The sequence below is a fragment of the Amblyomma americanum genome, chromosome 1 (genome assembly GCF_052857255.1).
Source record: "Amblyomma americanum isolate KBUSLIRL-KWMA chromosome 1, ASM5285725v1, whole genome shotgun sequence".
NCBI lineage: Eukaryota > Metazoa > Arthropoda > Arachnida > Ixodida > Ixodidae > Amblyomma > Amblyomma americanum.
The window spans coordinates 226,034,165-226,047,979 of record NC_135497.1 but is presented as its reverse complement, the minus strand read 5'-3'; positions in this window follow the sequence as shown (position 1 = coordinate 226,047,979).

The window sequence follows — 13,815 nt, the reverse complement described above, 5'->3', positions numbered from 1 at the left end:
ATGCGAACGGGATGAGTTCGTGCTTGTATATACACCCCTAAACACAGATCAGAGGAGTCATGCAAGCAGCGTAAACGATAAGAGGCACCATACCTGTTTCGGACGTACTCATTTTAGGACAGAATCACGTTATTCGGCTATCAGATAAGTAAAATGAACACCTAGCACACATGAATAAAAAATAATTAGTGTTCAGTAAGCAGTTGAATCAAACCGCAGGTTTTACAAGATACGCTTCCTTTCTGCAAACTTTCGAAGTTCTGGCAGCTTTGAGCAAACACAAGATAAAACTGCAGGGTGGCAACAGTATGACTTACAAAACAGGGTTTCAAGGCACTTCGCCGGCTGCAGCGACTGGTTTGCGTCCGCTCAGTGTTTATCGCTTGCAACAGTAGCCACAAAGTGCAGCCTCGCAGTGATAATCGATGTGAACATATTCTTCAACATATTTCCACATTTATGTGCTTTCTTTACGCACACTTTTACATGGTACGCAAACTCTTGTCTTGTGTGCCGCTTTGTTATAGTGTGGAAATATAGCCGTAGATACTGCTCCGTTCGCTCGGAAAACTTATCTCCAATCCTTGGAATTGCTCTTAAATAATTGCACCACACAAGACGTATCTTCACATGAATATGATATAGTCCACAGTAGCCTGGAGAGCCGATCACGTGCTTAAGGTTAATACAACAAATTACATGAATGAAGCCGCCTTGTTCCGAACTGTACTCGCAATGAGCGTCACCTATTTTCATGACATTCCCGTCTCATCGCGGTGCAGTGTATTTTTCCTGCATGGGGAGTCATGTACTCACAATATCTTCGCCTTAGAAAGAGCTTGCCTTTTTCTTCCCAGAAATCAGTGGTTCCACAGTTGCTTTTCTATGCTGAAACCATGAAAATTTCATCGCCAGCTAACAACCTTCGCGAAAAAATGTTGCGGACATGGATGGGAGGCAGGAGCACGGCCTGTGCTCACAGAAAAGGAGCGCGACCCCCAAGGTTGTGGACCAACATTAACCGCTTTGTTCCCTTTTCTTCTACGACAGACGCACGCAGGTGTATCTACGATCCGGCGACTAAATACAGTCCAAGCTAGATACGAGCATCCTTGCTGCGTCATTTCATATGTGGTCAAAAAGAAAGGAAACAGGAAAAAATGAGCCTTAGGAAACTCGCAGCACCAGGATTTTTTCTTCAGCCTGCTTCAATCTTGCAAAATCATAAAAATAAAATACAAACCAGTGATCGAAACCTAAACTTCCGTATTACGCGTTACTCCGCTTCACGTGACTTCGCATTAAAGCATTCGCGTAGTCCTGTCTCGCACCGCGTTCCACTTTCCCCCGTCCTGTCTCCCCTGCCAGTCTCTCTTTTTTGACGACATCGTGGTATGCGCGCACACAAAATATTCAAAGGTGCACGAACAGTCTTGTCCTCGACACAGCTCACACCCCTTCCCCTTCAGCCCCGCGTCGTTGTTTAAGGAAGAAGGGAGAGAAGAAAAAAATGTATCGTCTTCTGCTTCAGCCGCGCTCACAGCGTCCGAGAGCCCTTCCTTCGCGCGAAGCGACCCAGCATGCCCGAAAAAGCGACACTCGTTGCTGCCCCGGGTCGCGCCGCCATTATCTCCATACCGCGTCGTGAAACGCTGCTGCCAAACCGTGCCGCAATCCTGCCCAGCCCCATCGCCCAGAAGGTTTCCTCTCGGAAACGTGTCAACTGTGCTAATGCGGAAAACAATTCTCCGTAGCACGCAAAAAAAAAAAATACGCTGCCAAAAGAGAGCCAAAAAGTTCGGCTTCTAAAATAGTTGGCCTTGACATGCGAAACGCGGAAAATTGCGCTCAATCAGCGAAAGCGATCTTTTGCTTCAAGAGTGCATCCCTCTCGCTCTCTCTTTTTCTGAGTTTTCTTTTTTTTTGTTCTTCCAGAATTACCTTCGCCTTCCAAAACCGCACCTCATTTTGAGCTCACTGTCCGAACGCCCTGCACTCATCTCACACTAAACCGTGCGCAGGCACAGATAGCCGCTGGCGTTACGGGACAGCATAGGAGAGGGTTGATTGCTCTTTTTTTTCTCACTTCAGACTAACGAAGGAGTCACAAATCGTCTTCTCTTCTGATTACCCACGAGTTTGATGGGGTAAATTGATCTCTGCGTTAACATTGACAACTCTTTCGACATTTGAAACATGCTGCGAACAAGCGTCGCAGCAACGTATCAACTCAATCCAACTCAACCCCACTCACGTCTCACACACGCTGTTGTAACGCACTATTTTCTATCCATCTTTATCGCATTATTTCATTATCGATACTCTCTCTCTCTCTCAAAGGAAAACTGCAGCTGTCGTGGCAGTGAGGCATCGCACGATACGAATTGCTTGCTTAAAACTGGACCGTTTATTTCTGTCGCATTTTGTTTTAAGGCTACAAGCGCAGACGGATAAGCGCATTTTTCTAATTAATCGAGAAGCGTCAGTTTTGCCGATAAGCGTTTTGTAGCCATGGTCAAAAAATTATCAGTTCTTAGTAATAGACCTCACAATATTTGCTTCGTTAACACGTTGAATTGGTCGTTATGTTTCTCTTCCACATTTACGATCCGATGGAAACGTGGCATTTTCTATGAATCGATTAGAGGAAATGTGCTGCTTCGGTTTCCGCTCGAAACTGCAACCATAGCTCGCACGATGGGAGTGGTATATCTTCGAAATGCGGAAGAGAGACGCCAGATTGGAGCTCTCTTTTCCCGGCCACGACAGGCTGCCAGTACTGGAGTGATCGCGCTGAAGGGAGCCACTCGCCACGATGCTGCATGTCCTCCGAGAGTCACTTTTCCGCCGCAAACGCCGCCTCAGAGGTGCGCAGAGGAACTCTGCCGTCTCCGTCGGGCGCGCGCACGTTCTTCGCACGTCGTTCGCCTCCCTGAAACTTGCACTTCAAGGCTTAGCAAGGCTCATCTCTTGGTTTGTTTTAAGCCGACTTTTGCTCGACATCTGCCGCTACTCCCAACGGGCGTCTCGCATATGGGCATCACGAGACACAATGAAAGCCAAGAACACATGGTTAATACGCTCGCGTTTACTCTCCGCGACTCTCTCTCTCTGTTCCTCTTTGTTGCCCCCGAATCCCCCGTCTGACCGTCACTACTTCGGCGAAAGATGGAGAGGCGTAGGAGGAGGAGGTATTCATGAATGCATCCACCCAAAGCGACAACACTGGTCAACGCACGATGCTAGTCCGTGGTGAGCAGGGAACGACGGCCCCTTCCACGTTAACGGAATGAGGAGGAATCGCTCTACTCTGTTCATGAGCCGCCTTCGCGCAAACACATTAGCGCAAAGACAATGCTCGAAGAATCGGTTTTAAATGCTCGCTACGCAGTGCCGAGTATAGCGTTGCGGGCGACGACTTACCGTAGTCAGCCCTATTTTTCCCGACTAGTGGTCTGCTGTCGTAGCGTAGCCAAACTTCTCATTTACATGAGCCGCCGCGGCCATCAAATCCGCGTCGACTACTCAAGCGTGGATGCATTCGTTGGTCAGCAAGCCTCCCGTTAGGGGCTTCTGGGTCTTGTCGAGGAACTTGAGTTCCACATCGGCCGCGTATCAAGTGTGGCTGTCTGTTAGGACTTGTCTAAAAATGAACGTGAGGGCGTTTTTCAGACGCTGCTGGTTTGGAGGATTAGCAGAGGATAAAAAAAAAAACTATATACGCCAATGTGCAATAGCTACTCTTATTCTGTGGGCCGGAACCTTAATCTTTTTTTTTTCAATGATTTATACAAAGCCTTGGCGCGACAGTACCTCATCACTCACCCGATCTGCGACACTGCGTCAACCGCATCAGCCAGCGACAGTGCGGCATTGTATGCCTGTGCGCATTGCGCACTGACGCCCTCATAATACTCTACCGGTTTCGCCGAATTCCCAAGAAGCATATCTCGACCCGTTCGCTGCTTTCTCTTCCTCCACGTTCTCTCTCTCTCTCTCCCTCAGTTGTGCTCTGCTGTGTTTGTGCTCGCTTGTCGGTTGCTCCTAGAACGTGCCCCACCACCACATCGTTATGTCGCCGCGTTCTACGCTTCCCGAGTCGTGTGCCATTTTGCCACGCCCCCCTTTCCGCGGTACCATGGCAGCCTCCTCAAAAGACTACTGCTAGTGCTACCACCACCACCACCACCACTATCAGCCCGAGTCAGTCGAAAGCTCTGTCATCTGTTAGTTTAGAGTGTCGTTTCTTGAAAGGTTGTGGTCCAATTTTTTCTCTATATACAGCGCACGGCATTCGTCTGACAGGCAGCCGGTACACGCTGGAGGCATTCCTTCTACCGGGCCCAGTTGGGCGTCTCAGCAAGAGAGGGGAACAGCGCTTGTTATAGTTATAGCAAAGCGAATGTTTCAATCCTCCCGCAGTATCTGCTCTGAGATTGAAACGTATCTCTGAGCAGACAGACAAGAATTAACCTTTTCTTTTGTTTTCAAAGTTACGTGCAGTCGTGAGTCTAGGAACATTGGACATCATTTTTAATTGTGACGCAAATCTAGAATGTTCTAAGCTACTGGTATGGAAATATTGAAGGCAGTGGTAGATTCTTCCTATTCGTAGCACAAAGTTCCCCTTGAAGTTTGTCCATCTCTCTCATCAAGTAGTTTACGACTGCCACAGAAAACCAAAGGGGAACGTCTCTGAGGGTAGCAAAAAACCATAATAGCATAAAAATGCAAGCCTCCCGTGGAGAGGTCTGCGGATGTATTTATTGTTAAACTAGAATCTTACAATATATGAAAAAAAATTCGTTAATAAACAGCTTTCCGTTGAAAAATGTGTCTGTCCAGGTTATCTGGGTATGACCGCTTCCGCTTGCTTCGCACCTCGAACCATGCGAGTTACGGAAGATGCTTTTTGGCTAAGCGTGCGGTATGACTTGCTGTTTGCTCCGTAGGGGCTCTTTTTCTCGCATTCTTTTTCTTTCGCCACCGCTTCGAGATTCTTGAAGAGGTCTTGTATCCAAGCTCAGTATAGACGAAAAACGCCGATGTAGCCGCTGCGTTGTACACGGACGCCGTGCGCTGGTATTGTATCATTGCAGGCGTGCCGGGTGGACATTCCTCTACTGCCCAAGGGTGCCTCTTACTCTGGGGCGTAGGTGTATTATCGGTGTTTTGCGCTGCACATATTTAGTATTGCGCCGGAGTGTTGGTGCCAATGATTCCAGTGATTGCTCACAGCTTTCCTCTTTTTCCCCCCTTTGTTAGAACAACATTTATCAGCTGGAGCTAACATCAAAGGCCGCCCGCTGTTGGCGCATACGGCCGTCATGGAATGCATTTTAGTCACGATTGCCAGCGACGCTAGAAACGCGCACATTTCAGAAGTATCCAGAGGCAAATAGCATGAGTGCATTAGCGCGGGGGTTTTTTTTTCTTCGAACCATCCGTTCCGGATGAGCTGCAGTAGCACTTAGGCCCTGCTATGTACTGCGTGTACCGTTGAAGCGGAGCTATCTCGGGAAGATATCAGCGGGCACATTGCGGCGCTGTCTCCTCGAAAGCATACTCTTGGCAATAAATGAGCGGCTGTTGTGATGATAACTGGCGATTAATATCGGCCGTGCACAAGCGTGATATAAAACCTCCAATTCCAGGGCGGCTAATTCGACGCAGACGAAGCATGCAGCACACAGTGTCTTTCTGACTAACCGTGGCACGACTGGTTCAATTTAATGCGAATAAAAGTTAATTAAAAACCGTGACAAAGGTATCGTCATCAGCGATAAGCAGAGTAACATTAGATTGTATCTTTTTGTAAGAAAGCAGACAAGGGAGACTTCTCGGTGGTATAATGAAATACATCTTTTATAGGAAGCTCTATTTAAGGCTGTCGATGAGAGATATGCTATGTCGCAAAGTTCTTCTCGGCCTTGAGCAACCTGCTCCAAATGAGCAAAAATTCGTTGCTCTTAAGTGGAGAAGTATAATAATGAAGCATGACTCATATAGGGTTAATTAATGCCTTAAGTAACGCATAGTAAATTTAAACGAAAATAGCGGGTTGAAAGCTTGTGCCACCATTTTCAGCCTTTATTATCCAGGAGTTTAGAAAAAGTTACTACGTGCGGCAATATATAACAATTATTTCCAAGCTTCATTCATTTGCTCTTCTCCCATTCCTCAGCAACGCCTTTGATAGCGCTACCGGCGCTTGCTGTCGACTTGACGTCACGGCGGGCAGATAAAAAAAGATAAAAGATAAAAGAGCCAAAGATAAAAGACCAAAAGAGTGGATCCGAAAAATAATGCTTCGACGGAAACGGCCGCAGCCGCGGCTTCATTTCAGAGAGGAAACGCTCTATTGCGTGCATTTTACAAAACCCGAACGTTTGCACCCAGCAATCCCCGAAAAAAAAAAAAACGAGTGTCTAAACAAGGTTGCGATAATCCCAGCCACTGAAATTTTCTTCCGCTCCTTCAATGCCGAAGAATTTCCTCGACGCGTTCGCCGAGCAGCGGTTTTCCACACTGCCCTATGAATGAGGTGCCCTCTATTCGGCCCAGTTTCGGCGAGGCTCGAGTCCCGCGTGCAGAGGCACTTTGAGGGGAAAATATATGTATGCGTCAGGTGTCCGCTAGATAAGAAATCCTGAGAATGCTTTCGTTCTTCAATAGCAGCTATTGTGAGCCGTGCATTGTGAGCCGTGCACCAGTGCTTAGCGGCCTTGGCACCAACTCTCTCTTCCTTGTTCTAGCCGCCCTCATCGTCGTCCTTTGGATTACTTGCGGCACCAAAGAGAAATGCAGGCTGCCGCGAGATGGCAGCCAGAACGTGAGCGAAGGAAAGAGCTTGCTATCCTGACGGCAATAATGAGTCATGTCCAGTTCGGCACGCCCGCATCTGTGTTTCTCTTGTGATTCTGGTGACGACGGTTACAGTGAAGTTTTCGAGAACACAATCATTGTTTACGGACTTTCACAGCCACTGTTGCATATTATATTGCCCGTTTACCCTCCCACGCCCCACAGACCAAACAGCGTTCACACGATACTTGACGACGCTATTTTGAACCTGTTTTGATGTTGATTGCTGTATTCATGGTATGTGTTTTTGTGGGTGTGGTTATCCCCCTCCCAATGAGAACATGTGACAAATTTGAAGCAGTGATGGTGAAAAAAAAGAGAAAAGACGATATTTGTACATATACAGCCTATTTACACCTATACATAATGTAGGCCAGTTATACACTCAAAACTCTATCACACACAAAAAAAGTTGAATTCTGTGGTGAGAAACGTTTTAAAAGCTGCAGTGTAAGAATGCGCGGAGTGATAAAGAAAAACTTCATTCGAAGCACTTTTGATTCCTCCTACGCTGTTCATACCTAAAGGCGCACATCTAGCCATTGCAGAACGTTTTGTAAAAACAAATCTTGGAAACAAAATAAATGTTACATGTTTCTCTGGGTGCGTGTTTACTTTAACCGTCTGCCAGCGGCGCAACAGCAAATGCGGTGCTGAAATCTTGGCATTTTCATCTACATCTACTCGCCCCTACTGCCTGCTTTTGACGTCGTCATCATGCTAGTAGCGACAAGCTATGAGGAGGCTACGCACTGCGCTTGCTGAACTTGTGATGAAACAGGTGCTCGACGAAACATGCTGCATTATACTGACAGTTTTTCTTTGCAGGAAATGCGGCCATAGGAGGGTTCTTGTCTCTTCTTGGGGAGTGAAGCCGCCCAATTATAACATTCTGTATTTTTGACGCTAGGGACGGCTATGACGAGAGCTGAAAGAAAAAAAAAAGCTATCGTACGTTTCCTCCTAAGAGGTGAACAAGTGTCAGCGGTAGTGGCATACCACTCCTTGTGTCATCTAGTCAACAATCGAGGCAAATTCCAGGGACCACATAAAGCCACACGGGGCTCATTCGCTCTTTTCCGCTCCGAGTGCAAGCATCAGGGAAGCGCAATTGGCCGACGTTGACGTAGGGTGGCTGGAATCGCCCCGGTCTTTTGAGCCTGCACCCCTGTACTGTCACTGAGAGTGTACGCTAGCTTATCTGGAAGACGTGAGGGGGCACAACTCCGAAAAACCCTCGTCAGCGGGAGCCATGCGCACTCCAGCGAGGACACGTGGATCCGCTGTAAGAAGACCACAGCGGCGGCGAGGAAGCCAGGGGGATAGGGAGTTCTTTGTATGGAGCAAGGTGGGTTGAAGAGAAAGCTGCCTGTCCTGGCAGGGAGTCCTGGCGGCCCCTTTCCTAGACGACTAAAGGCTGAACTACCGCGCCGATTGGAACTGAAGGATCAGAAGCTGCTTCGTGGTTGGCCTGTCCGCAACCATCGAGGCGTATTCAATCCACACAAAGCGCATTGTGCCTCGTAACGTGAATCGTGCGTTTAGATATACTTGGCACATTCGTGAGAATAAAAAATATCTCTTTAAAAATGTCATGACATGAAGACATCAAAAAAGGCAAGTGCGAGCGTTAAAAGCAACCGTACAACTCGGAAGTGCCTTGACACGATTTTCGCCTGAACTGAAACATGCAGACAGCAAATGATATCGTCTTCTTGTGAAGAGCCGGTTTCCGAATTTGTAGTCTTCTCGAAATTATTGACAGTTTGATGTGGGTTGCGCCTGTCAAACATCTAATTGGATGATGTTTTAGTGCCCTTGAGCTTAACTCTCTATTTCATTACGACTTGAACTTAGTGCACCCATTTTTGATCATCTTCCCGACTCAGGACATCTGAAACGAAATGTTTTAAGTTCTCTCTCTTGAATTTAGTGTTTCGTGATGCAATAGGCTTTTGCGTCGCTCTCCCGCTTTCCCCTCCCCAACCTCAAAAAGAAGGCAAAGAAAGAAAGTCTCGAAGGAATTGAGATGGCAGGAGTGCGGTGGGAGCTGGCAGATTCTGCGGCTCACATCAGCTGCAGTGGTGCTAATACGGCATACGTCCTTATTCGCTTGCTTGGAGTTGGCTAGCATCATCAATACAGCGTTGTCCATGTCCCGCCTGCAAGCCACGTCTCCGTCAGACCGCAATTTCTTCGCGTCCTTCACTGAAGGCGTTTGCGGCACATTCTCACACATTAAAAGATGCTATAGTATGCGTAGTACGCGACAGGGATTCTACCAAGATCTATAGGTTCGACAGCAGTTTTTAGTTCGTCAGCGCATATAGCGGCAGTTTTCTGCATTTATCCACTGTGTTTGTCTGAAGCCTGCTTTGTGGCAGACTAGACTGCCCACCTGCATTCTATGAACAAACCAATGCAGCCTCGGCCCTCAGTCCCCAGCGCCTGCGGAGCAGCTGACCAAGGCGGCGGTCAGACCTGTGACGCAGCGGAGGGTGCGAAGAATATCTGGCTACGGACAGGCCGGATTTGGAATCCGAACTTGGCAACGCTTAACGCTAGAACCTTATCTAGTGAGGCTAGCCTAGCAGCTCTGTTCGAGGAACTAGCGGGCATTGAATGGGATGTCATAGGGCTTAGTGAAGTTAGGAAGACAGGCGAGGCGTATACAGCACTAAAGGACGGACACATACTGTGCTATCGCGGATTAACGGATAGACGAGAACTAGGTGTGGGATTCCTCATTAATCAGGATATAGCTGGGAACGTAGAGGAGTTCTATAGTATTAAAAAGCGGGTGGCAGCTATCGTAATTAGGCTCAGTAGGAGATACAAGCTGAAGGGGGTGCAGGCCTACGCGCCGACACCGAGCCATGATGACCAGACCGTTTAAAGCTTCTATGAAGACGTGGAATCGACAATGAACAAAGTAAACCCACGCTACACTGTACTAATGGGCGACTCCAATGCGAAGGTGGGCAAGAAGCAGGCTGGCGACCAGACTGTAGGCGACTATGAGATAGGTTCTAGGAATAGCAGGGAGAGTTATTAGTTGAGTTCGCCGATAGGGGGGGGGGGAGAATTTATGAATCATGAATACCTTCTTCCGCAAACGAGAGAACAGGAAGTGGACTTGGAAGAGCCCCAATGGTGAGATTAAAAATGAAATCGACTTCATACTATGCGCTCAACCTGGCATCGTTCAGGATGTGGACGTCCTCGGAAAGGTGCGCTGTAGCGACAACAGAATGGTAAGGCCTCGAATTAGCTTCGACTTCAAGAGGGAACAGAAGAAGCTAGTGAAGAGTAAGTCTATTAACGAGTTAGCGGTAAGAGGGAAAATAGAGGAATTCAAATTATCGCTGCAGAACAGATATTCAGCTTTAACTAAGGGAGACGATCTTAATGTTCATACAGTGAACGATAATCTGACAGCTATCATTACGGAGTGCGTAGTAGAAGTAGGCAATAGAACAATACGACAGGATACCGGCAAGCTCTCTCAGAAAACTGAATATCTGATTAAGAAGCGCCAAAGCATGAGGACGTCTAACCCTAAAGACAGAATAGAACTAGCAGAGCTATCGAAGTTAATAAATAAGCGCAAGGTAGACGACATAAGGAAGTTTAACATGGAGAGAATCCAGCCTGCTCTAAAAAACGAAGATAGCCTAAAAGCGGTGAAGAGGAAACTAGGCATAGGTAAAAGCCAGATATGCGTTAAGGTACAAGGAGAGCAATGTAATTAGCAATATGGATAAGATAGTTATAAGAGCCGAAGAGTCCTACGCAAATCTATACAGTATCCAATGTAAACAGAACGTTAATGTGAGAGGCAGTAACGCACAGCAATGCGGCATCCCGACAGTAACGAAGGAGGAAGTAACGAAAGCCTTAGGATCAATGCAAAGGGGAAAAGCAGTTGGTGAGGATTAGGTAACAGCAGATCTGTTGAAGGATGGGAGAGATTGGGCTAGAAAAATTATCCACCCTGTATACGCGATGCCTTATGACCTCGACCATGCTAGAAGCTTGGAAGAACACGAGCATTTTCTTAATTCATGAGAAAGGAGACGCCAATGACTTGAAAAATTACGGACCGATCATCTCACTGTCCGTTGCCTACAAGGTATTTACTAAGGTAATCGCTAAAAGAGTAAGGGCAACCTTAGACTTTAATCAACCAAATGATCAGGCAGGCTTTCGTAAAGAATATTCCACAATATACCAAATTAACACTATCAATCAGGTGATAGCAAAATGCGCAGAATATAACCAACCCCTCTTTATAGCCTTCGTTGTTTACGAGAAAGCATTCGACTCAGTGTAAACCTCAGCAGTCATACAGGCATTGCGTAATCAGGGTGTAGAAGAGCCTTATGTCGAAATACTGGAAAATATATATAGCAACTGCACAGCTACCATAGTCCTCTATAAATTCAGCAATTCATTCCAATAAGAAAGGGCGTCAGGCAAGGAGACACCATCTCGCCAATGCTCTTCACCGCCTGTTTACAGGAGGTATTCCGAGGCCTGAGTTGGGAACAGTTGGGAACAAGAGTAAATGGAGAATACCTAAATAATCTGCAATTCGCTGATGACATTGCCTTGCTGAGTCACTCAGGAGGTGAACTGCAAATCATGATCAATGAGTTAGACAGGGTGAGCAGAACGATGGGTCTAAAAATCAACTTGCAGAAAACCAAAGTAATGTTGAACAGCCTGGCAAGGGAACAGCAGTTCACAGTTGGCGGCGAGGTGCTGGAAGTGGTTGAAAGTTGAAAGTTTATTGAAAAAGATGCATAGGTAAGATGTACATAAATTGATTATTACAGAAGGGGGTCCCAAAGTGGAAACTGTCAGGGGGACCTCCTGTAATTAATTGCATATTTGAAGTAGGATAAATATATGGCAGATAGCAATTACATAGCGGAGCACAGGTACAATGAAAAGTAAGATCTGAAATAACAGTTTAGTCATGCTAAATTTTAAAAACACATTTTGCAAACACAAAAAGAGAACATAGAACAAGCACTCAGGCAATAGAAGTCGTACACAATACTAACAGGTTTCACTGGCGTGGCAATTGAAGGCAATTATGCAGTACATAGTTTTTCAAGTTTTTATGGAATTGTGCTTCGGTGCGGAATGATTTGATGGTTGCGGGTAGCGAGTTCCAGACAGTGATTGCTGAAAATAAAGCGGACTGTTTGCCATAATTAGTTTTGACATTCGGAAGCAAAAGATTATGTTGTTCAGCGAATCTAGTATTATTAACGTTACACAAACAGGAACCTGTAAATATAGGAAGAGTAGTGCTATTGTGACGGGCGTGATAAATTAATAAACCTAGTTTCAGTTGGAGTGAACAAAGGAGAGGTAAGATATTGAGCCGGCGGTAAAGGGGAGCACTTGATGCGGTGTATGAGCTGAATGTCATTATTCTAACAGATTGGTTTTGAAGATGACACAAAAAAGAAATATGGGTATAGTACGTGTTACCCCACGATGATAAACAGTAATTGAGGTGGCTATGAATGAGTGCATAATAAAGTGAGCGAAGAATGTGCTGTTGGAAATAATAACGCGTTCTAATTAGTATACGTATACCGAGTGCAACTTTTTTGCTAATAGATTTAGTGTGAAGGTTAAATTTTAAATGTGAATCAAGCGTCACACCGAGAAATGTTACAGAACTTGATGGGAGAATAATGTGATTATTTAGGTATACATCTGGAACGCTGACAAGTCGTTTGTGTTCTGAGTGAAATATCATTAGCTTTGTTTTAATTGGGTTTATTTGTAAAAGATTGCTGTGGCACCATTCCGTTACATTTATAAGGTCGGCATTAATTTTTGATGTTAGGTCACTTAAGTTATCGCTAGAAGAAAATATGGTAGTGTCATCTGCATACAGAATGCAGTCAGTGTTATTGAGGCATTTTTGCAGATCATTAATGTAAATTAAGAATAGAAGGGGGCCTAAAACAGATCCTTGCGGAACTACTTGATTAATTGTAATTGGTTGGGATAAAGTAATCGATATTTGTACAAACTGAGTTCTGTTAGCGAGGTAATTACGTAGTAAACTAAGAGTGGGCCCACAAATTCCCAGCGCTTCTAGTCTACTTAGAGCAGGTAGTGACAGCTTATTCGGATCATAAGAGGGAAATAACTAGAAGGATAAGAATGGGGTGAAGCGCATATGGCAGATTCTCTCAGATCATGAATAGCAAATTACCAATATCCCTCTAGAGAAAAGTGTACAACAGCTGTATCTTGCCGGTACTCGCCTAAGGGACAGAAACATGGAGGCTAGGGAAAGGGTTCAGCTTAAGTTAAGGACAACGCAGAGGGCCACGGAAAGAAAAATGATAGGTTTGTGAAGAAGGGCATCATCCTAGCCGCACTGCCAACCAAGCAATTAACCGCTTGTGTCTTGGCCACTACCCCGCAGTGGGTATGTGCAACATTGTTTGAGGCCAACCAACCATCGCTCAGAGCGAGAGCCTGCTGACCTGGACAGATCAGAGACTCGTGTCGCCGACGTGGTTTCGCCGCCGCCTGAGCGCCGACCTAAGCCCCCGTTACATTTGGTGGAGGTTCGGTTTTCCATTCCTGTACCGGCCTGGACCTCCGCAGTCGCACGCTACCGACCCCCGCTATGCCCGAAAACGCCAACCATCAAGCCATGCTGGTGGGCTCCCCCGTCCTCTGTTCAGGCTCCCTGCGGCAGCGGGACCCCGCCTTCTTCAGCGGTACTGACGATCATCACGCTGAAGACGGCTTCGCATCATACGAGCGGGTGAGCACATACTCAGCTAACTTGAGCCATGGGTTAAAAATTAAATTATTAGAGACAGGCGAGTGAAACCAGTAGCACATTGCTGACAGCCATCTGGCGCACCACGGGCATTTTTTTTGTTTCGGAATTAAGTAATAGTTTAA